This window comes from Pseudophryne corroboree, chromosome 10 (genome assembly GCF_028390025.1).
Source record: "Pseudophryne corroboree isolate aPseCor3 chromosome 10, aPseCor3.hap2, whole genome shotgun sequence".
In the NCBI taxonomy this organism is placed as follows: Eukaryota; Metazoa; Chordata; class Amphibia; order Anura; family Myobatrachidae; genus Pseudophryne; species Pseudophryne corroboree.
In genome coordinates this window covers 24,445,488-24,470,250 of record NC_086453.1, presented here as the reverse complement: position 1 = coordinate 24,470,250, position 24,763 = coordinate 24,445,488, and the positions used below count along the sequence as shown (strand labels likewise).

General features: G+C 45.6%; 2 long non-coding RNA genes across 3 annotated transcripts in view; one reads left to right on the top strand and one right to left on the bottom strand.

Moving 5' to 3' along the window:
- Positions 1-11,150, top strand: part of LOC134966900 (uncharacterized) — a 159,051-nt gene extending 147,901 nt beyond the window's left edge. The window contains exon 3 of the long non-coding RNA XR_010188727.1: positions 10,755-11,150. This is a non-coding gene — a long non-coding RNA (uncharacterized LOC134966900). The remainder of the gene's footprint in view (positions 1-10,754) is intronic.
- LOC134966899 (uncharacterized) overlaps positions 1-24,763 on the bottom strand; it is a 30,475-nt gene extending 5,712 nt beyond the window's left edge. The window contains exons 1-4 of one of the 2 annotated variants that reach the window (XR_010188726.1): positions 23,934-24,466; positions 23,704-23,795; positions 14,883-15,057; positions 2,657-2,825 (exon numbers count right to left, since the gene is read on the bottom strand). This is a non-coding gene — a long non-coding RNA (uncharacterized LOC134966899). Of the gene's footprint in view, positions 1-2,656; positions 2,826-14,882; positions 15,058-23,703; positions 23,796-23,933; positions 24,467-24,516 lie in introns of those variants that run through there. The other variant, XR_010188725.1, reaches the window with a different exon arrangement.

The following is a 24,763-nucleotide window of genomic DNA, read 5'->3' as shown; positions in this document are numbered from 1 at the left end:
TTCCTACACAATTGACACAGCTGTAATTATATTGGTGCACACCTCTTAAGGCCAGGGAATTAGTCTTCTTTAAGCTAAATTAACGTGGGGTTCTAAAACAAAAATACATCATTTACTAAAGGTTGTTTTGACCTTTTGATTTCTAGATGTTTATAAACCTAAACCTCTATCCCACTGCAATCCGTCCACAATCTCATCACAATCATACCGTGGGTTTGTAAGACCTGCACACAAATGCTCCGGGTGGATATGAAATTTCATATCCACTCAGGGTAGAGGTTCCCAAACTGTGTGCGGTGGCTCCCTGGGGTGCCTCGGTACACTTGCAGGGGTGCCCTGGGTTGGTGGTCCAGGACCAATTCAAATTATTCATGGTCAATATAATAGGCAAAATATGTGGTCAAACAGAAGCAAATCTCGTCCCTCACCACACAACTGACCCTAAGGACGACATAAACGTGATCTACTTAATGTAATATTTCTTTCTAAATTTCTCAATAAGAAATTTTTGGCCTAGGGGTGCCGTGAAAAAAATTCTGATATTCTAGGGCACCGAGATTCAAAATAGTTTGGAAACCACTGACCCAGGGCATGAGGTGCCCCCTATTTCTAACCTCTATTTCTTCACTACCTGAACTAAGCTGAACCGGCCAAGGCTGGAGACATTGTAGCAGAGGAACATGTGATGTGGGGCAGCCAGCTCTTCTGGTGAGCACGGGGCTGGAATCCTTACTGGGATGTGGGTGCAAAATGGTCTGTGTGCAAATCACCACAGGACATAAATCCTCTTTATACCACATTCATGCACTTAACTTAAGAACTTGTTGTTATTCAGTTACAATTCCCTTTATTTCAATATACTGCCATACCCAAGATTCAAACCTATAACCTGTTGTATTCTAATCACACACCTTACTCATTGAGTTATTTGATCCTGCATACAAACTATGAACACTATATAAAGTTACTGGTACTTCATAAAGAAAAAATCAGCATTGCAATTGAGCAGATCTATGTAGTTTGCAGCCACGCATCCAATCTCTTGCAGCCACACACTACATAGATCTGCTCAGCCGCAATGCTGATCATTTTCTCACAAAGTACAAGGTACGCTTCAAATAGAATTCTCTAGCTTAGATTTATCTACCTTTCCATGCAGGGTCAGATAGCTCAATGAACAGATTGTCTGACTGCAATACCACAGGCAATGTGTGTGAATCCGGGGTCTGTCAGCATTTTGAAATGTAATAAAGGACAGTGTGACTGAATAACTTGGAAAACTCAAGTTGCATTCATAATATTGTATAGGTATAAGCGACAGAAGGGGTCAGGGTAGGAGACAGGGGTGGTTAGGAGATGCTGGGCTTCAGAAAGGGGGGAAGCTGCAAGTGAGAGTAATTAAAACAGATAATTGACAAGTGCTGCAAACAGCGCCCCCTACCCTGCAGCGCTGTGTGCGGTGCCCCCTCCCAGGGGCGGATCCAGAAGAAATTGAAAGGCGGGGGTGCGTGATAGGGGAACGGTAAGTTATACTTACATGCACCTAAGGCACGCGTGCTCCCAGATAAGGGGTGTGGTATCACAGGGGGCGTGGCCTCACAGAATACGCCATCAGGTAATGATTGGCTGTAGGAGCGCATTCTGGTTTATTGGCAATGTTTCACCCTGATGAAAAGGCTGATTGGGCCTTGAAATGTTGGTCACCTGTTCCATTAGTTATGGGAGCCTGGAAGGCACCCCAGCACAATATAATTATTATAGTTTTTAGTTGGTGGTGGCAGGTGCAGCATACCTTGTTTTGGGCACTGCACTGAGACTCAGACTGCAGGACACAAACTGCCCATCTTTGATCAGCAGAAGCAGCCAGCAGGATCTCCAACAAGTAGCATCTGCAGGACAGCCCTGACACATCACACAGCATAAGACATCTGCAGGACAGCCCTGTCACATCACACAGCATAATACATCTGCAGGACAGCCCTGTCACAGTCACACGGGCCGCCTTCTCAAAGCTGAGCTGAGTGTGACTGCACCTAGCATGGTGATAAAGGAAGTGGAGGAGGAAGTGCTGGGAAACTGTACGGTGCAGTGAGGGCTAATGAAGCCTTCTGCGCCGTCATAAGTAACAGTCTTACTCCATGCTGGCATGGCATCTGAACCCGGCGCCTGGGCTGGACTCTGGCTGGCTGGCAGTGGGAGAGGTAGGTTGCAGTGTGAGCAGGGGGAGGATGGAGCTGCAGCTCCAGCCTTCCCATTGGTTACCACACGGACTTGCTGTTAGAGCAGCGGCGGGACCTAGTGCCTGCTGGCTCTTTTATCAAATCTGACTGATGGAAATAGCAGTAGTGCTGCTGATGTTCTCCTTTTGCAAAAAAGAAGAAGTCAGAAACGACAGGGGGAGCATGGGGCCGAGTGCCCCCCCCCTCCCCCCCGGATCTGCCTATGCCCCCTCCGCACACACCTAGTTACAGCTCTGACACCCATGACACACTCCCGGAACACTTATATGCACAAACGCCCCTGTTACCACCCAGTAGTACCCCCTCTCAGTTGCAAGTGGAGATCCAAGGTCGGTGTATTCATAGAAATTGCGCTACCTTGCACTTGGCTGGTCAGAAAGAGCTTTTTCACACTTGCTTTAAATAGGAGTACTCACTTCTTCCAAACGCAGCAGCATATACACACAGCTACCATCACGGCTACTGCCAGGATCGGCAAAATGATCAGAAGTATCGGTGGTGACCTAGAACAGATCGCTATTTCCAGTGTTGGCTCCTCAGGATGTGCCGTGGTTTCCATTATACTAAATGTTCTTCTTGAAATTCCTGAAAGAAAAAGAAAAACTTTAGCAAAACAAGCAACCTGGAAGCCAAATAGTGAATGCACAGAATATGGCCAAGCGGAGTCTACGGGATGCAGTCAAACTGTTGACATTTAAAATGTCGGCATTCATAGCGCTGACGGTTATGATGTTGACATTATTAAAATGCTAACATTGGACATGTTGGCACTTGCAGAATGCTCGTAATGTCAACATATGAAATGTCTGCATGCGAAATGCGTACATCCTGCATGGACCGGCAGTGGAAGGTTAGGGTTAGGCTGCAGGAGGGGAGGGTTAGGGTTAGGCTATGGGGAAGGGATGTTAGAGATAGGCACCATGTGGGGGGGAGGTAAGAGGTTAGGGATAGCGATAAGTTCTTATTAGCTGACTGCCGGACCCGTAAGACATCGTTGGAGCAGCTGGACCCACCGTACCAGGTAAGTCACCACTAGACCACCAGGGATGTTTTGTTGATATTCTAATCATCTCAACATTTCATCAGAGTTGACATGATGAATGTCCACAAAATATACTACACCCAAATGCACGACCTGTACTGAAGAGCTACAAGACTAAAGTGCATGGCTGCCTCACAGAGTTTGTTTCCTCTCTCAGTGTTGTTGTTGTTGTTCTTCTTCTTCTTCGTCATCTTCTTCTTCTTCTTCGTCTTCTTCCATTTTATTTATAAGGCACCACAAGTGTTTCGCAGCGCCGTACAAAGGACAGCACAGGGAGACAAAACTTAGCATTACAGTAAATAAATAACACAAATAGAGTACAGGTAACAAAGAGCACCACAATTCTCATACATAATACAGCTAAGATGTAAGTAGCGAGGGAGTAATCATCGTATTACTTGGGGCTGGTGGCCATAGATGGAGATGAGTCTTTACTAGCAGGAGAGAATGCGGGTAAAGATGGTCGCTGAGTAGGGGAGAGCTGCGAGTGAAATGTGTGGAGAAGAGGGTTTTGACAACAAGAGGAAAGAGGGCCCTGACCTGAGGAGCTTACAATCTAGTGTGGGATTCCTCCCCAAGACACACCGGTAGATTAATTGGATCTGACAAAATTAATTGTGATGCGTCCTTGTGCAGGGTAATATAGATTGAAAGCTCCTTCAGGGCAAGGACTGATATGAATGATTAAATATTTAATATTCTCTGTAAGCAGCTTAATATGAAAAATCTATATGGTAAATTGTAAACAAGTTATACTTCCTATCCATCCCGATTTCAGTAGGGCAGTCCCAATTTTTGACCATTGTCCTGCTGACACCATTGGGACTGCACTCTCCTGATTCCTGGGCAGTTGGTGTTACGTTCCCTGTACTTGGTTCTCTAGAGACTGGGCAGATGAGTCCCAAGTACAGGAACGTGATGCTGCGGTAGGAGTTGAGCAGCAACCCCTACAGAAACCTGACTCCGTTGTCTCACCCGTGTGGTCAGTCTACGCCTGCGAGACTATGTTTGCTTGGGCCCACGGCAGCCGCGTTTGAAGGCCGGATTATGTCTGCCCAACTCCGATGCCCCCCGGTCTTAGTTGGAGACAAGGCGTAAACTGAGACGGGGCGATAACAAGGGGAACCTCTAACTAAAACCTGAAACAGAGTTAGGGGCAACTCCAGAACTCTAACAAAAGTATGTGCAGCTCAGCCGCCAAGACAAATAACAACAAAGGCAATGCTGTCCATATGCCCACACAATACTGTGGTGTACCGGCGATGACAGCATACGCAGAACCCTCTGCAGAAAATCCAAAGCAAATATGACAAGAAGCTACGGACAAGGCTGTAAGATACAGCAAAGCCGCTACTCACAAAACCGGTGTGAATACAGGCGGACGGACAAGAACCCCCAAAGCCGCAGACACAGGCTCACAGAACTGGAGGGCAGGCATGATTCCGACAACAGACCAGAGGACGCCAAGACACAGGATAAATGGATCAGGGACAGGCAATACCACAGGACTTATGGACAGGAACATACCAAGGCAGGAAGCAGCTCACACGAAGCTCCAGACTCTGACAGAACCGAGTACACAGGATTCCAGTATCGGACAGGGCCAGGACACAGATGCAATACTGGACCAGACACTAATCAGGAACATCCAGGTATAGCTACAAACGTCTATCACCAGCTCAGAACTGCAGAACTAGCTAGGTAATAAGGGAACACGCCCCAATCAGGATGGCTGGAAGCCAGGCACAAGATAATGACCAAAATAGCTGCAGGTGAGAGTAAAACAGACAAGAGCCAGATTGCAGTACAGAGACTCACCACATAATGAACAACTATCAGACAGGTGAGGCTAACCACATAGAAACAGGCTGCAATTACACCGACTCGCCACCGGCGGCCAACGAGTCTTTTAAATAAATACAAAGGAAATCCTGGCATGCAAACAGAACTATAATACATGAAATAAATAAACAGAATGCAAACAGGAATGAACCACTGCTTGTGGTTCATAACAGTACCTTCTCCTTAAGGGTGGACTCCGGACACCCCATGAAACCCAAGGGGAACAGAAACAGAAGTATAACATAAAATACATAACCAAAATGCAAAACAGGAATGAGCCACTGCGATGGCTCATAACAGTTGGAGAGGTAAGTCCAATAACTGCATGTGAATGGGTGCACTGGATGCAGCCCCTAGAAGCCAGGAAATGCTGTCATGATCAATTTAGAAGTGGCTTCCCATTGGAGGTGCTATATGGCAGTCTGGGCTGGTGGTCCCAGGGGGAGAAAACACCCACTCTGATAGACTTTTGTCACCTCTAGCATCTAGCAAAAATCACTTTCAATTGGAGGCCACTGTGTGTGTGTGTGTGTGTGTGTGTGTGTGTGTGTGTGTGTGTGTGTGTGTCAACCAAAGGAAAAAAATACAATATAAAGGTGAAGTAGTTGGTATCCCGATGGTTAGGATGGTGGCAGTCAGACGACTGGTACTAGAATCTTGACACCTCTGAAAAATCTCGAAGCCGGACTCCTGACAGCCAGCATCCCAAACGTAAGTATGCCAGGGATGGTTAGGATGCAGGGGGAGTGAAGGTTAGGGTTAGGCACTAGTGGGAAGATTGGGGTTAGGCTGTGGGAGGGGGAAGTTAGGGTTAGGCTGTGGGACAGATGGGTTAGGGTAAAGCATGTGAATTGGAGGAGGTTAGGATTGGGCTTTGTGGGAAGCATAGGCGTGCACAGACACTGATGGGTGGGGGCGCTCCGGACAACCCCCCCCTCCCTTCCACGGCATTATAGTGTTCTCTCACCTCCCCTGTCCTGGGTGTAGACTGCTTACCTGGGCCACCCAGGTGAGCAGTCTATGGGCCGCCCAGGTAAGCAGTCTATATCCAGGACAGGGGAGGTGAGAGAACACTATAATACCATGGAGGGGGTGGGGAGTCCGGAGCGGCACTCGCCCGTCAGTGTCTGCGCATGCCTATGGGGGGAAGGTTGGGGTTAGGCTGCGGAAGGGGAGGTTTATGGTTAGGCTGTTGGAGGGAAGGGTTAGTCATGTGGGTATGCAGGGTTAGGGATATGCTGTGGAGGGAGGTTAGGGTTAGCCACTAGGGGGAGTGTTAGGGTTAGGCTTCGGTAGGGAAGGTTAGGTTAGGCTGCGGGTGGGAGGGTTAGGGTTGGGCTGCAGGAGGGGAGGGATAGGGTTAGGCTGTGGGAGGGTAGGGTTAGTCATGTGGGTATGGAGGGTTAGGGTTAGGCTCTGGAGGGAGGGGAGGTTAGGGTTAGGCACTAGAGGGAGGGTTATGGTTAGGCTGCGGGAGGGTAGGGTTAGTCATGTGGGTAGGGAGGGTTAGGTTTTGGAGAGAGGGGAGTTTAGGGTTAGGCACTAGGGGGAGGGTTATGGTTAGGCTGCGGGAGGGGAGGGTTAGGGTTAGGCTCTGGAGAGAGGGGAGGTTAGGGTTAGCCACTAGGGGGAGGGTTATGGTTAGGCTGCGGGAGGGTAGGGTTAGTGATGTGGGTAGGGAGGGTTAGCCTCTGGAGAGAGGGGAGGTTAGGGTTAGGCACAAGGGGGAGGGTTGGGGTTAGGCTCTGGAGGGAGGGGAGGTTACAGTTAGGCACTAGGGGGAGGATTAGGGTTAGGCTGCGGGAGGGCAGGGTTAGGGTAAGGTTGTGGGAGGGGAGAGTTAGGCATACGAGTAGGGAGGGTTAGGGGGAGGGGGAGGGTTAGCATACTAAAAAGTGTCAGTATTCTGACCGCCAACATCCTCACTGTCGGGATCCTATACCCAACGCATAGAGGCCCTCATTCCGAGTTGTTCGCTCTGTAATTTTCTTTGCATCGCAGCGATTTTCCGCTAATTGCGCATGCGCAATGTTTGCACTGCGAATGCGCCAAGTAAATTTGCTAAGAAGTTTGGTATTTTACTCACGGCATTACAAGGTTTTTTCTTCGTTCTGGTGATCGTTGTGTGATTGACAGGAAGTGGGTGTTTCTGAGCGGGAACTGGCCGTTTTATGGGTGTGTGTGAAAAAACGCGGCTGTTTCTGGGAAAAACACGGGAGTGGCTGGAGAAACGAGGGAGTGTCTGGGCGAACGCTGGGTGTGTTTGTGACGTCAAACCAGGAACGAAACTGACTGAACTGATCGCAATGGCAGAGTAAGTGTCGAGCTACTCAGAAACTGCTTAGAAATTTCTATTCGCAATTTTGAGAATCTTTCGTTCGCAATTTTGCTAAGCTAAGATTCACTCCCAGAGGGCGGTGGCTTAGCGTGTGCAATGCTGCTAAAAGCAGCTTGCGAGCGAACAACTTGGAATGAGGGCCAGAGTGTACTGTTCCAAAATATCAGTAATTATCAACAATTGTTAATTGCTGGTAATTTAAACCATCTTTGGTCTAGTAGAAACAATAGGGTATATTTACTAAGGTCCCGATTTTGACCGAGAAGCCGTTTTTTCTTCAAAGTGTCATCTCGGTCATTGACTAAACTCAAATCACGGCAGTGATGAGGGCATTCGTATTTTTTTGGAAGTCCTGAAAAAAAAAATACGAATAAATACACCATCAGTCAAATACGCCAGCAAATTAGCAGAACTCGGTCATTTACTAAAAAGTGCAAATCTCAAAATAGCCAAACACTGCCGTGAAAAATTACAAATCGTAAAAAAGTGCTAAAAAAAACCAGACCTGCTTTTTTGAGCCGTGATTGGATAGGCATGCACGGATCCATGAGATTGCCGAGATTCATTGTATTAAAGTCGGCAGTGTTTTACAATTCACTCACGTAAAACACTGCCAAAAAAACCGAATGACATCGACATCGGAAAACCCGAAAATGCAAAATACGGCAGCTTAGTAAATTAGTCGTAATAAATTCAAAAAGTTGCAATTTTACACTTTTGATGTCATTCGTGATTGAACTTTGACCTCTTTCGGAAAATTACGAATGTTAGTAAATATACCCCAATATGTCCCAAAATCTGCACCCAATGTACATAGAAGGTCTCACATTCAACTGTAAAACATTCATGGGATACAATAAAAAAAGACCAATAGTAAGTAGCAAAGGTGCAGAAGTAACATATCAGTGCTTAATTGGCCATTTAAGGAGTCCAGATATAGAGCAATGACATTATACTTGGACTCTTTAAATGGATAGATAAGCGCTAATATTTTTTACTTCAGTATGTTTGCTATTAATAGTACTATTGGTCTTTTTATTGGATTCAAGCAATATTATTGATTTATATAACTAACAATTAACACTTGATAATTATTGATGTTTTGAAACAGTACACACTATGCTGTCATGTTTTTTCTTAGTTTGGTACATACTGGATTCATGAGAAAAGATTTCCTTATAAATTCATAGTGAAAAAAAAGATAAACATTTGTTGGTGACCTTACAGCTCATTGAAACCATACTTCATTCCCCCTGAAAAGAGATGAAGTAAATAGCTATTGCCTCCTGTGTAGATTTGTTGGTACCCCTTTGGAAAATATAATAAATAATTGGATTGTAGTGGTGTTTCAAACTAGTTGCTTTCTTGAAATAGCATCACGCATCATCAATCTCCTAATCTTCATTTAACCTATTTAAATGGAGAAAAGCTTTCACTCTGCTATTTGGTATCATCGTGTGCACCACACTGATCATTAATCAGAGAGAAACTTATAGGCAAGCATGTTGAAGGTAAAGTCTATGATGAGACCATCTCGAATCAACTTGATGCTCATGTGACTTCAGTCGCAAATATTAAGAAAATTAAAGCGGAGCTGTAGCTAACCTTCCTGGACAGGGCCGCAAGAGGAAACTTAATCCAAGATTAAACAGTAGGATAATGGATAGATGAATCAGAACTGGAGCTATTTGGCAAGTCATATTAGCTATCAGAGAATTAAAAAAAGAATCTGTAAAAGAACAACAGAACAACATTCCTTATATGTGTCTCGTTTATGTGTTGGGGCTGCTTTGCTGTATTTGGCATAGAGTGCTTTGCATGAACAGTATAGTCTCATTGTAAGAGAACAAGGAAGCAAAGTAAAGAAAACCTCTGTGGGGGCACTCTTGGAATATATTATGGTTATAATTAAAATGTAGCTTTTAATTCTTTAGTTATTTTTTTTTAATTAATTTAATTTTTAATAACATTTTATCAGAGAGACATAGAAGTAGAATCTGACTCTTCTCCTGTAACTACAATCCTCCAGATTGTGGCTGTTCCTTAGTATGACGCACAATTGTAGTCTTAATAAAGTGTCTAACTAAAAAATTAGTTGGCTGGTTGGTACAGTGTTGGTGAGAATATACAAATTTGGTGTTTTATTCTCTTAGGGACAATTCATTGGTATATTAATTCACCATTATCATTTATTCCAAAAAGAGAATAAGGTGCTTAGAATAATGGTAAATAATATACAAAGGTATTAGTTATTCCCTTAGCCCTGTAATCTCAATGGGAAATATGTGAATATAGTTCAGTTATGTGTATCGTATAGTAGGGGAGATGTATCAGTCCTTGGAGAGATAAAGTTGGTCATTCCGAGTTGTTCGCTCGCTAGCTGTTTTTAGCAGCCGTGCAAACGCTATGCCGCCGCCCCCTGGGAGTGTATTTTAGCTTAGCAGAAGTGCGAACGAAAGGATCGCAGAGCGGCTACAAAGTTTTTTTGTGCAGTTTCAGAATAGATCAAAACCTACTCAGCGCTTGCGATCAATTCAGACTGTTCAATTCCTGTTTTGATGTCACAAACACGCCCTGCGTTCGCCCAGCCACGCCTGCATTTTTCCTGGCACACCTGCATTTTTTCTAACACTCCCTGAAAACGGTCAGTTGACACCCAGAAACGCCCACTTCACGTCAATCACTCTGCGGCCAGCAGTGCGACTGAACAGCTTCGCTAGACCTTGTGTGAAAGTACATCATTCGTTGTAATAGTACGTCTCCCGTGCGAATTGCGCCGCATACGCATGCGCAGAAGTGCCGTTTTTTTTTGCCTCATCGCTGCACAGTGAACGAATGCAGCTAGCGATCAACTTGGAATGACCACCAAAGTGGGGATGTTGCCCAACAAAACCTATCAGCTTGCAACTGTCATTTCATAGACTGTGCCAGATAACTGACAGCTGCTGATTGGTTGCTATGGGCAATTTCTCCACTTTGGCTCTCTCCAAGTCTTGATATATCTCCCTCTGTATATGTGTTTTATCTCCAATGGATGACATACGAGCAAGTTATTTCCTAGCTGTCACAATTGGGATGGAAATTCAGAATTACACATAGAGCTTTAAAAAACTAATCCCTGCGTAAATTTAGGAATATACAATGTGAATTCTTGAGCTTGTTTTTCATAGACATACAAGGATTATATTTTGGCGCAGGCTCAAATCCCAATTTTTGTATCTGTGTAGGGCACAATGAAATCTCAAGACTATCAAGGTATTCTGAAGTTCTGTCTCATGGGTTTGTGTCATAGGTCCTCCAACAGGATGATGACCAAAAACACAGCTACTGTAGAAGCCCACAAGATTGGATAAAGACTGTTCTGAAGTGGCTTCTATGAGCACCGATCTGAATCTATGGGACATCTATGGAAAGAGCTGAAGACGAGAAGGCACCCAACACACCTGAGACTACTGAAGCTTTGCTCAAGAAGAGTGACCCAAACTACCTGCTGACAGGTGCAGAGGTCTCACTGAGAACTACAGAAATGACATGATTGCAGTGATTGCCTCTAAAGCACAGGTTCTCAAACTCGGTCCTCAGGACCCCACACGGTGCATGTTTTGCAGGTCTCCTCACAGAATCACAAGTGACATAATTAGCTCCACCTGTGGACATTTTAAAATGTGTCAGTGAGTAATGAATACACCTGTGCACTTGCTGGGTTACCTGCAAAACATGCACTGTGTGGGTTCCTGAGGAACGAGTTTGAGAACCACTGGCCTATATACTATATCAGAAGTTCTCAAACTCGGTCCTCAGGACCCCACACAGTGCATGTTTTGCAGGTAACCCAGCAGGTGCACAGGTGTATTAATTACTCACTGACACATTTTAAAAGGCCCACAGGTGCAGCTAATTATTTCACTTGCAATTCTGTGAGGAAACCTGCAAAACACGCACCGTGTGGGGTCCTGAAGACCAAGTTTGAGAAACCATGCTCTAAAGGTTTTGCAAGAAATTAGTAGGTTTTGGGTCTCATTATTTCTGTCCATAACATTTTCATTTGTATTATTATTTAGAATATTCTGGTGAATAAAAAATCAGATGCAAAGTCTGATTTTCAGGAAATATAGAATAAACAGTGCTGGATGCCGAATATGTTTGTCACTTTAAGTTATTTCAGAGAAAAATATGGGGTCTTCTTTTTTTAGTGGAAGGGAACCAATAAACTTGTCTATGCCGGTACACGTGTATATATGTGTGTGTGTATACTGTAGATAGATAGGTAGATATATAGGTAGATAGATAGATAGATAGATAGATAGATAGATAGATAGATAGATAGATAGATAGATACTATAAGTAACAGTGACCCTGATTCGGGGTGGATGCAATGCAGATGTTTGCGGATTTGAGCGATGTTCTTTGTACCGTGTATGCATTGGAGTCGCACTGCGCAAGCACCAAGTTTGATTAACGATGGTGGACACAGTGAGGACTTGGACACAGAGTGATTGACAGTCAGTGAATGTCTGTGGGAGGTAATGAGGTGGTGGTGAGTCAAGCGGAGGCATGTCTTGACTATTTCAGGCATCTTTGTACACAGTTGTAAATGCTCCGGTGGCTTACTTCTGACGGACATTGTGAGAAACCATATGGTTGCTCAAGTTATCAATGGTGCAGCCAATGTGCGTCTTTGTACACAAGCACCATATTAGAACTGCTGCCAGTGGCCCTCTCTGTAGAATCCCAGCAGCTGCAACATTAGGTTCCTTGCGCAGTTCCACTACATATGGAATTGCAGTCATCATGGGATTTGAATCAGTCCCAGTGTTACATGGAAATAACTCATGCAGCACTCAGTTAGGCAGAGTTTCCCAAACACCACCATTACATTCCAACTTTTAAGGATATCCGTGCTTGAGTATAGGTGGCTTATAGGTAGTGATGTGCACCGGAAATTTTTCGGGTTTTGAGTTTTGGTTTTGGATTCAGTTCCGCGGCCGTGTTTTGGATTCGAACCTCCCTGAATTTTTTTTGTCGGATTCGGGTGTGTTTTGGAATCGGGTGTTTTTTACAAAAACCCCTCAAAAACAGCTTAAATCATAGAATTTGGGGGTCATTTTGATCCCATAGTATTATTAACCTCAATAACCATAATTTCCACTCATTTCCAGTCACAATATTATTTTTAGTCCTAAAATTTGCAGCAAGGTCGCTGAATGACTAAGCTAAGCGACCCAAGTGGCCGACACAAACACCTGGCCCATCTAGGAGTGGCACTGCAGTGTCAGACAGGATGGCACTTCAAAAAATAGTCCCCAAACAGCACATGATGCAAAGAAAAAAAGAATGCAAAATTCGGCACTGTCCTCCTACTATATATACTGCGCACAAATAAAATGCACCACAGGTATGGATGGATAGTATACTTGATGACACAGAGGTAGGTAAAGCAGTGACCTACTGTTGTGTACTGCTATATATTATATACTGGTGGTCATCAAAATTCTGCCCTGTCCTCCTACTATATATACTGCGCACAACTAAAATGCACCACAGGTATGGATGGATAGTATACTTGACGACACAGAGGTAGGTAGAGCAGTGGCCTACTGTACCGTACTGCTATATATTATATATTGGTGGTCAGCAAAATTCTGCACTGTCCTCCTACTATATATACTGCGCACAACTAAAATGCACCACAGGTATGGATGGATAGTATACTTGACGACACAGAGGTAGGTAGAGCAGTGGCCTACTGTACCGTACTGCTATATATTATATACTGGTGGTCAGCAAAATTCTGCACTGTCCTCCTACTATATATACTGTGCACTACTAAAATGCACCACAGGTATAGATGGATAGTATACTTGACGACACAGAGGTAGGTAAAGCAGTGGCCTACTGTTGTGTACTGCTATATATTATATACTGGTGGTCAGCAAAATTCTGCACTGTCCTCCTACTATATATACTGCGCACAAATAAAATGCACCACAGGTATGGATGGATAGTATACTTGACGACACAGAGGTAGGTAGAGCAGTGGCCTACTGTACCGTACTGCTATATATTATATACTGGTGGTCAGCAAAATTCTGCACTGTCCTCCTACTATATATACTGCGCACAACTAACATGCACCTCAGGTATGGATGGATAGTATACTTGACGACACAGAGGTAGGTAGAGCAGTGGCCTACTGTACCGTACTGCTATATATTATATACTGGTGGTCAGAAAAATTCTGCACTGTCCTCCTACTATATATACTGCGCACAACTAAAATGCACCTCAGGTATGGATGGATAGTATACTTGACGACACAGAGGTAGGTAGAGCAGTGGACTACTGTACCGTACCGATATAATACTGGTGGTCACTGGTCAGCAAAATTCTGCACTGTCCTCCTACTATATATTACAATGCAGCACAGATATGGAGCGTTTTTCATGCAGAGAACGTAGATATTTTCTGCACACTGAGCACAGATATTTGCAGCACACTGAGCACAGATATTTTTAGCACACTGAGCACAGATATTTGCAGCACACTGAGCACAGATATTTGCAGCACACTGAGCACAGATATTTGCAGCACTCTGAACACAATTGAGAGAACGCTGCACGTCCTTTCCCTATCATCTACAATGCACGAGTGAAAATGGCGGCGACGCGTGGCTCCTTATATAGAATACGAATCTCATGAGAATCCAACAGCGGGATGATGGCGTTCGGGCGCGCTCGGGTTAACCGAGCAAGGCGGGAGGATCCGAGTCTGCCTCGGAACTGTGTAAAATGGGTGAAGTTCGGGGGGGGGGGGGGGGGGGGGTTTGATTCTGAGGAACCAAACCCGTTCTTCTCTACTTATAGGTGGCTTACTTAGTACTGAACATCAGTCAATTTAATTTAATAATCTGGACTCAAGCATGAATATCTCTCTCTGAAACTTGGTCTGTAATGACAGATCTTGGAAAACTCTGAATCAGGGATTTTTCAAACTTCAAGTGAAATCTTTGTGTATTGAAGACATATAAGAATACAACCATTGATAATCACAGTCTTCCAAGAATAAATCCATAAAGCAAATTGTAGCTTTAAGCATTATTAGCAGATCCATGAATCCTGTTGAAGCTTTAACCCTTGTCAGTAGTATGGATACACTTGTCACACATGAAGCCCCATCAGAAGATATGAGTCATGTCTCACCACCTGCAAGCCAATGTTTCAGGACAGAACCGCCGCTGGTGCAAGTTTTGATGGTGCACCGAGATGGGTTTGTGTCCCAGCAAAGGGCACCTAAATTCAAATATCATCACCCGTGCTTGCGTTTAACTCATAATCAGCCCCTCTATGACATATTTCATGGAATCAAGTTTATGGTTAAATATAACAAATGAGACATAATTATTGCTTATCAGAGTACTCACTGATATTCCTTCTGCTCAGTCTCCACTTCTTCTTGTCCACACAGTGAAGTAAGAGAAACAGTTTCCTCTCATGTAATAAATGAGCCTTTTAAATGTGGTTTTCTGGGATGGGCAGGAGTTCAATTGATGACGTAAAAGTGAGGTTTGGCATGAACAGAACAGGATGGTAGTTCAGCTATAAAATTATACATGAAATCATTCAGCAAATAAAAGAAATTGCAATAAGCCGTGAGAAAAAAATGTAAACTTCCTATCATCTGATGTCAGCCAACTTTTCTACACCAGGTGAATAGAAGGAAAACATTTCTACACCAGGTGAATAGAAGGAAAACATTTCTACACCAGGTGAATAGAAGGAAAACATTTCTACACCAGGTGAATAGAAGGAAAACATTTCTACAAGTAAGACAAAGAGACATATTGCTGGGGAAAAGAGTCAGCTTTATTATAACTGGCTGATGTACCTGGCTTCATCCAGGTAGACCGTCAGTGTTTACTGTTTTCTTTTCCTTCATCCTATCTCAATTTATATGCTTAGGTCATTTTATGCCTCTGGGGTACTTTCAAGATTAAATAAATTGAGATATTTAAACATTTTTTAATAAGAATGAATTGAAGGTGGGTCATAGATGTACGTAAACCTTTTTTATTCTTTACTTAAGGTTGGTGTTTCTCTACCTTCAGGAGCTAGAATCACCAGGCTCCTGGATAAGCTTGCTGTGGAGCAGGCCATATAGAACTGCCCAAGTGAGAGGCAGTCCTCCCTCAAATCAATCCCTGCCACCTTCAACGACTGTCCATGGGACTTTTTCATGGTCATTTTAAAGCAGACCTTTAGGGGGAACTGAAGCCTTTAAACTCTTAGGGGTACTCTGATGGTATGAGTGTGACAGGTAAGTATTCAGGTAGACTTTTAACATAGTACCTTTTCACTTTTCCCATTCCACAGGTATTGGCAGTCTTCACAAAGGGATGAGAAGAAAATCTTACACAAAGATATGTATTCACCGTTGTTAATTCACGTTGGAATTTATTAATGTCAATAACAACCTAGCAAACTTATGGAAATACAATCTTTGCATAACAACATGCAGTTTGGTCAATCAAACCATACCATAAAATTGTATATTAAAACAATAATACTATTTTATTATACTAGAACGCATGGTCTCAGTGTCTTCTTCTGCAGGGATCCAAAGAGAATGACCTGAACCTGTATTCATAATTTAGCACTCTCCAGACAAATGCATAAACAGTTGTCACACACATGCAATTTATAAGTAACAGATATCTTAAACTCTCTAAGATTGTTCAGTACTGAAATAACCTCCCAGTTTAACAATGCAGTTCAGCTGAGTGTTCTTCCATTGGCGCACATTAGTTGACTTTTGCGGTTGTCTCCTTTAAAGGGTAATGATGCAATATGATCAATTAAAGTGTTTTCTAAACTGTCACTTACTGAGTTACTCTGTATTTAATGCGCGGTCTTGGTGGAAACAACTAAAAAGTTTTCCTTGGTTCCAGATAAACTATTATTACTCTCCTTTTTCTAATCCTTTGACACAAGTTTTTGATCAAATGTATCAAAGGTTACTTTGTCCTGGCTGAACAGCCTCATTTTCTTTCTCTGTATAAAATCCTCAGTGTATGTACAATAAGTCCTATGTTTCCCTGGGAGGAGAATATTAAATGCCTTTAGACAGATTACTTAAGATTTCAGAGCCCAATTGTTCCTTAATGCAGTCTGACAGAAAAAGTTATCCTGGAGCTGTGCTTTTACTGTGGTTCTTTTCTTTAGTGCCGCAACTAGACATTTTAGCGCTGTGTGCAAGAAACAGCATCGTCACCCCCATATACAAAACAGGGCCAGTGCTCCGAAAATATAGGGGTGTGGCTTCATGGGGAAGGCGCATGGCCACAAAGTCTCCATTATTCAAATTACGCTGCACAGTAGCGCCACTTACACACATTACACCAGGTAGATGTTAGGGTCTCCTGCCCTGTGCTGCCACGTCGTCATGGCAACCGGGAGACAAGTGCTAGTGGAGTAACCTGAGCGCAGCTGATACTCCGGTTCGGGTCTTTTGCTGTGCAGTGGTTATAGGCTCTGTGCACGGCAGGAGATCCGGTGCTGGTTTTTGTGCTCACAGTCTGTGAGGTCTGAGTGGGGCGTGGACAGCACCTGCTTTATAAGGCCTCTTTTCAGGGTAAGCAGATGCTGCTGAATCTTTGTTGGTTAGTCAGTTCATGAAAGTTAGCCAGTACTGTGTAGCATTGTATTTGTTTGTTGCTTACTGCAAATAGGCCTGGGGATTTGGTATTACACTCTGCCAATCCAGACCTAGCAGTAAGACTGGAGTCAGTCGTTTAGCTTGCTGGGGTTCTGTTACTACTCTGTGAACTTAGCAAGTTTGCGGCTGTATTCTAAGACTTGCCTGTCTAATCCTGTCTCACTGTGCTAGGTGTCAGGGGTCAGTTTAGTGGCAGTAAGCTAAAACCTGTGCACTGCAAGTGAGAATTAGGATTGTGGAGACTCTCCTTGTGTCTATCATTCCATCTCTGACCAAGGAGTTTACTGCCACACCCGTTGGTAACCCTTTAGGGTTTTGCTGTTGCCCTTAGCAACAGCATTTCGGGTTCTCTACGTATTAAAACACAACATCTTGCTTTTTCCATCTGAGCAGTTCTAATACAAGGGAGATACCCAGTTCCTTAGCCTCTGGGCTTCTCTGTTCACTTTGTGTGTATTTTGTTACCCTATCACCTTCTGTGTACGTTATGTCATATTCCCCAGTTTGTCTGTGAGTCCATTTGTTTTGCATAACAGTTCAAACACCAGTACATTCCTGCAGACACTGGAGTGCATAACAGTTCTGACACCAGTACTTTCCTGCAGGCACTGGTGTGCATAACATATTCAGCAGCCTAATACTACTGTTGAAATTTTGTGGGAATATGGAGCATACCCCTCAAAATACGTTGCAACAGGTGGTCGATCAGGTGCAGGTCCTGACTCGACAATTTAATGATTTGTCCATTAAAATGCACACCTCCCAGGCTGCTGGCGGAGCTCCCGCAGCAGCAGCACCTGCAGGGGTTAAGGAGCCGAAAGTAAATCTCCCGGATCGTTTTTCTGGAGATCGCTCGCAGTTCTTTTGTTTCAAGGAGAGCTGCAAGCTATACTTCCGGCTTAGGCCTCAGTCTTCTGGGTCGGAGATTCAGCGGGTGGGCATAGTGATTTCCTTGCTACAAGGAGACCCACAGGTCTGGGCATATGGGTTGCAGCCTGACTGTCCGTCGCTTAAAAGTGTTGATGCTTTTTTTACGGCACTGGGCATGTTGTATGATGACCCTGACAAGACGGCCTCAGCCGAGGCTCAGATTTCGATCCTTAAGCAAGGGCGAAGGCCAGTTGAGGTTTACTGTACGGAGTTTCGGAGGTTGGCCCATGATACCCAGTGGAATGACCCAGCCCTGAGACACCAGTACCGAAGAGGTCTTTCTAACCAGATAAAGGACCAACTGGTACAATATCCCTTGCCTGATAGCTTGGATCAGCTCATGCAGTTATCCATCCGGGTGGATAGACGGCTGAGAGAGCGTAGGCTTGAAAGGGAGACTGAGATTTCCTTCCTTCCCAAGGGAACCTCAGACTCTGAGGAATTTTCTGAGGAGCCTATGCAGATTGGGGCTACCCGCCTCTCCTCGCGTGAGAAGACGCGGAGGAGACAGCAGGGGTTGTGTTTGTACTGTGGGAATAAAGGTCATGTGGTAGTATCATGCCCAGAAAAGCCGGAAAACTTCAGGGCCTGAGGGTGATGGGAAATATCCTGTCAGGCCAGAAGTCAGAATTTCCCAAGAAGACTTTTATCATTCCGGTGACCTTGAAGATCCTCGGTCAAACTGTCAAGCCTGAGGCCTTTGTGGACAGTGGGGCCGACGGGGTTTTTATGGACCGCCAATTCGCCCTGAAACACTCTGTTCCCTTAGTACCCTTGGCATCGGAAATTGAGATTTGTGGGTTAAACGGGGAACCATTATCCCAAGGTAAAATTACCTCTTGCACTAGCCAGATTTCTTTGTTTATTGGAGCCACACACTCTGAAAAATTGTCCTTTTATGTGACTGTCTGTACTTTTGCCCCATTGGTGTTGGGGTTACCCTGGTTAAGGGCCCACAATCCTCAATTTGACTGGGTCTCTGGGGAGATTCTTAGTTGGGGTACTGATTGTTTCAGGAGTTGCTTGAGCCTTCCAGTCAGGCTCTCGCAGCTATGTTTGCCAGGATTGCCAGGGTGTTATGCAGATTTTGCGGACGTGTTCTCCAAAAAAGTTGCAGAGGTACTACCTCCCCATCGCCCCTATGACTGTGCCATTGATTTGTTGCCAAATGCTAAGCTTCCCAAGAGCAGGTTGTACTCCCTGTCACGTCCTGAGACTCAGGCTATGGCAGAGTACATTCAGGAGAATTTGGCTAAGGGATTTATCAGACCTTCATAGTCTCCAGTTGGGTCGGGGTTCTTCTTCGTGGGTAAAAAGGACGGTTCGTTGCGACCCTGCATCGACTTCAGGGAATTGAACCGTATCACGATTAAAAACTCATACCCACTGCCTCTCATTTCGGTCTTGTTTGACCAGCTTCGTACTGCCACCATTTTTTCTAAGATTGACCTACGCGGTGCGTACAATCTAATCCGAATAAGAGAGGGGGATGAATGGAAGACTGCCTTTAATACCCACTCAGGGCATTATGAATATTTGGTGATGCCTTTTGGGCTCTGTAATGCCCCGGCAGTCTTCCAGGATTTCATGAATGATGTGCTCAGGGAATATTTGGATAGATTCTTAGTTGTATACTTGGATGACATCCTAATCTTCTCCCATTCCCTGGAGGAACATCGGAAGCATGTACGCTTAGTCCTCCAGAAACTCAGAGACCACCGGCTTGGGGCGAAGCTGGAGAAGTGCGAATTTGAAGTTCAGCAAATCGCATTTCTAGGATATATTATCTCCCCAGAAGGTTTCCAAATGGAGGGTTCCAAGGTACAGGCAGTCCTGGATTGGGTGCAGCCCACTAGTTTGAAGGCGCTTCAGCGTTTCCTGGGCTTTGCGAATTTTTATAGACGATTTATCGCTGGATTTTCGTCTATAGTGGCGCCCTTGGTGGCACTCACTAAGAAAGGGGCGGATGTTGCTCACTGGTCTTGTGAGGCTAAAGCGGCTTTTGCCCGTCTCAAAAGGGCATTTGTTTCGGCCAAGGTGCTGCGACACCCAGATCCAGAGCGTCCTTTTGTGGTGGAGGTGGATGCCTCTGAGATGGGTATTGGGGCAGTGCTTTCTCAGATGGGAGTGTCTGATAATCACCTTCATCCCTGTGCTTACTTTTCCAGTAAATTTTCGCCTGCCGAGATGAATTATGACGTGGGTAACCGGGAATTGTTGGCTATTAAGGATGCACTCGAGGAGTGGAGACACTGGCTTGAGGGGGCTAAGTTTGTGGTCTCAATTCTCACTGACCATAAGAATCTGGCATATTTAGAGTCAGCGAAGCGTCTCAATGCCAGGCAAGCACGATGGGCTTTGTTTTTTGCTCGCTTTAATTTTTTGATAACATATCGCCCTGGGTCAAAAAACATCAAGGCTGATGCGCTCTCGCGGAGTTTTGCTCCAATCCAGGAGACCACCGAGGAGCCGTTGCCCATTGTTTCCCCATCATGTATTAAAGTGGGCATTACCCAGGACCTCTTATCATTAGTCCTTAGAGCACAGGAGCAGGCTCCTCCAGACCTTCCGGTAGGTCTTTTGTTTGTGCCTCCTAGGTTAAGACAGCGAGTGTTCCTGGAATTCCATGCCAAGAAGTCGGCAGGTCACCCGGGTATTGCCAGAACTCGGGAGTTGCTATCTAGGGCGGTGTGGTGGCCCTCGGTGGCTAAGGATGTGGATCAGTGGGTTCGGGCATGTGACATCTGTGCCCGAAATAAGACTCCTAGAGGGGTTCCTGTTGGCCCATTACATCCACTCTCTATCCCATCTAAGCCATGGACCCACATTTCAATGGATTTTGTGGTGGACTTGCCCAAATCCTCGGGGATGACAGCCATCTGGGTTGTCGTTGACAGGTTTTCGAAGATGGCGCACTTCGTTCCACTGGTTGGGCTGCCATCAGCCAGACGCCTGTCTGAATTATTTATGCTGCATGTTGTGCGTCTCCACGGGTTGCCACTTGATGTGGTCTCTGACCGCGGATCCCAGTTTGTGGCCAAATTCTGGAGGGCATTTTGTTCCGATCTCCAGATTTCTGTCAGCTTGTCGTCAGGCTACCATCCGCAGTCTAATGGGCAGACTGAAAGGGTGAACCAGTCCTTGGAGCAGTTCCTCAGGTGTTATGTCTCCAAGTGTCAGACTGACTGGGTTGCTCATCTGTCCATGGCGGAGTTTGCCTATAACAACGCGGCTCACTCTGCTACAGGGATCTCTCCCTTCCTTTGTGTGTATGGGCATCATCCTAAGGCCAATTCTTTTGACCCCCTGGACTCCACGCCTGGTGGTTCCTCTGTGGTTTCGGTCCTTAGAGGTATTTGGCGGAAAGTGAAGAAAGCCCTTGTGTCTGTGTCATTAGTGACCAAAAGGGTTTTTGATAAGCGGAAAAGACCCTGCAGCTTCAAATTAGGAGACTTCGTCTGGTTGTCTACCAAGAATTTGAAGTTGAGACAGCCATCTCATAAGTTAGGGCCCCGGTTCATCGGCCCTTATAAGATCACCAGGGTTATCAATCCGGTGGCATTTCAGTTAGATCTGCCCCGTTCTTTGGGTATCAATAAAACATTTCATTGTTCCCTTTTAAAACGGGCGATTAGTAATCCTTCTTCCAGTGGAAGACCTTCCCCTCTTCTGATACGTGGCTAGAGGGAGTTTGTTGTTGAAAGGATTCTTGACTCCAAGGTGGTTCGGGGTCGGCTGTAATTTTTGGTGCACTGGAAGGGGTATGGCCCGGAGGAGCGGTCGTGGGTGCGCAGTTGTGATCTTCATGCCCCCAGACTGATACGCTCTTTCTTCTCGCAGTTCCCCGATAAACCCGGTGGTAGGGGTTCTTTGACCCCTCGTCAGAGGGGGGGTACTGTTAGGGTCTCCTGCCCTGTGCTGCCACGTCGTCATGGCAACCGCAAGACAAGTGCTAGTGGAGTAACCTGAGCGCAGCTGATACTCCGGTTCGGGTCTTTTGCTGTGCAGTGGTTATAGGCTCTGTGCACGGCAGGGGATCCGGTGCTGGTTTTTGTGCTCACAGTCTGTGAGGTCTGAGTGGGGCGTGGACAGCACCTGCTTTATAAGGCCTCTTTTCAGGGTAAGCAGATGCTGCTGAATCTTTGTTGGTTAGTCAGTTCATGAAAGTTAGCCAGTACTGTGTAGCTTTGTATTTGTTTGTTGCTTACTGCAAATAGGCCTGGGGATTTGGTATTACACTCTGCCAATCCAGACCTAGCAGTAAGACTGGAGTCAGTCGTTTAGCTTGCTGGGGTTCTGTTACTACTCTGTGAACTTAGCAAGTTTGCGGCTGTATTCTAAGACTTGCCTGTCTAATCCTGTCTCACTGTACTAGGTGTCAGGGGTCAGTTTAGTGGCAGTAAGCTAAAACCTGTGCACTGCAAGTGAGAATTAGGATTGTGGAGACTCTCCTTGTGTCTATCATTCCATCTCTGACCAAGGAGTTTACTGCCACACCCGTTGGTAACCCTTTAGGGTTTTGCTGTTGCCCTTAGCAACAGCATTTCGGGTTCTCTACGTATTAAAACACAACATCTTGCTTTTTCCATCTGAGCAGTTCTAATACAAGGGAGATACCCAGTTCCTTAGCCTCTGGGCTTCTCTGTTCACTGTGTGTGTATTTTGTTACCCTATCACCTTCTGTGTACGTTATGTCATATTCCCCAGTTTGTCTGTGAGTCCATTTGTTTTGCATAACAGTTCAAACACCAGTACATTCCTGCAGACACTGGAGTGCATAACAGTTCTGACACCAGTACTTTCCTGCAGGCACTGGTGTGCATAACAGTAGAGCCCCTTTTACACAGTACAGCAGGTAGAGTCCCTATCATACATTATGGCAGGCAACGTCCCCCTTCTTACACACTAGGCAGGCAGAGTCCCCCTTTTTACACATTACGGCAGCAGAGTCCCCCTATTTACACATTACGATAGGCAGAGGCCCCTTTTTACACATTATGGCTGCAGAGTGCCCCTTTTTACACATTACAGTGGCAGAGTTTCCCTTTTTACACATTACGGCAGGCGGAGTCCCCTTTTTACTCATTAGGTAGGCAGAGTCCCCCTTTTTTATACATTACAGCAGGCAGAGTCCCCTTTTTACACATTAGGCAGACAGTCACCCTTTTCTACACATTATAGCAGAAGAGTCCCCCTTTTTTACACATTACAGCAGGAGAGTCCCCCTTTTTACACATTATGGCAGGTAGAGTCCCTTTTTTACACATAACGGCAGGCACAGTCCCCCTTTTTTATACATTACGGCAGGCACAGTCCCCTTTTTTATACATTACGGCAGGCAGAGTCCCCTTTTTACACATTAGGCAAAGTCCCCCTTTTTTACACTTTACAGCAGGAGAGTCCCCCTTTTTTACACATTACAGCCGGAGAGTCTCCCTTTCTACACATTAGGTAACAGAGTCACTATTTTTCTGCATTACGGCAGGCAGCCTAGTTACAGCCCTGGTGAAGACAGTGAGTGGTGATCTGGCCAGCATGTTATTAAATATGCACTCTGCATGATCTGCAAAACACCCCCACCCCGCATCTGGGACACTAACCTAGTGCAGTTAACGAGGTGGAGACCAGCACAACCTCTCCGTGTAAAGGACTGCTACCTGCAGCTGCTGCGTTCCACCCATAGCTTCTCCATCTAAAAAAAAAACCAAAACTGTCATCTGTGCCAGCTGGCAGTGGGGATTTACGTGCGTGCACGTATGTAGCCGGCTCCTAACTTGCCGGCTTCTGTCTCTCTCCTCCCACTCATCTCCTCCCCATTCCTGCTGGTTACCTCACCGGTTTCCGCTCCTGGCCTCCGTCCAGCGCATCCTCCTGTCAGCTCCACCGTCCTCCTCCCCTGTCCACTGCCAGCATGAGGGAGGGCTGAGGCCGAACACACTGTGGGAGTCAGCAAGGACTGTCCAAGTCCCTGGAGACACTGCATGGGGGGTGGGGGCAGAGCATCCAGGGAGTGGGAGAAGGTAAAGCTGGCGGCGGCTTCCTAGCTGCAGTTTGTATTTGTATAGTGGGTGCGCTCAGCAGCAGAGGAGCTAAGCGCACACCACATACAGGGCAGGGCTGCAACAGCGATCTCCGGGGACCAGTCATGAGTGGTGAGTGGCTAGAGAGAGAGAGAGCGGCCGTTCGAGTGCCAGGTGGTGCTGCCAGATGGTGTGCTGTGGGCAATGCACCACTGGCACACAGCTAGTTACGGCCCTGCTTCTCTGTGCTGCAGTCTCTTGCTATAGTCTGATGCAAAAAGTGAAGAACTCTCATCTGATACAAGTTTTTTCAGTGGGCACACAATAGGGCCGGGTTACACTATAATGTGCTGCATTGTACTGAGGTGTATGGTGGGATATTGGCAGCAATACCTCTCCGGTTACATAGGCAGAACTCCTTGCAGCAAGCAGCTCCAGCCTCTCCCCTTTGAAGGAAAGTCCAGTCCCACCGCACGGCCCACCTTACTCAGTCACTGTAGGGCTATGGCGATTGCTCCTCCCACCACTGCCAGCGGTACCTGAGCAGCCCTCTTCTCAGAGATTACCTCCGGACACCCCTCATAGTCAGTGCCCACCTCTCATGCATCCTGGGCCCTGTGCTGCTCTGTCTCGACCAACT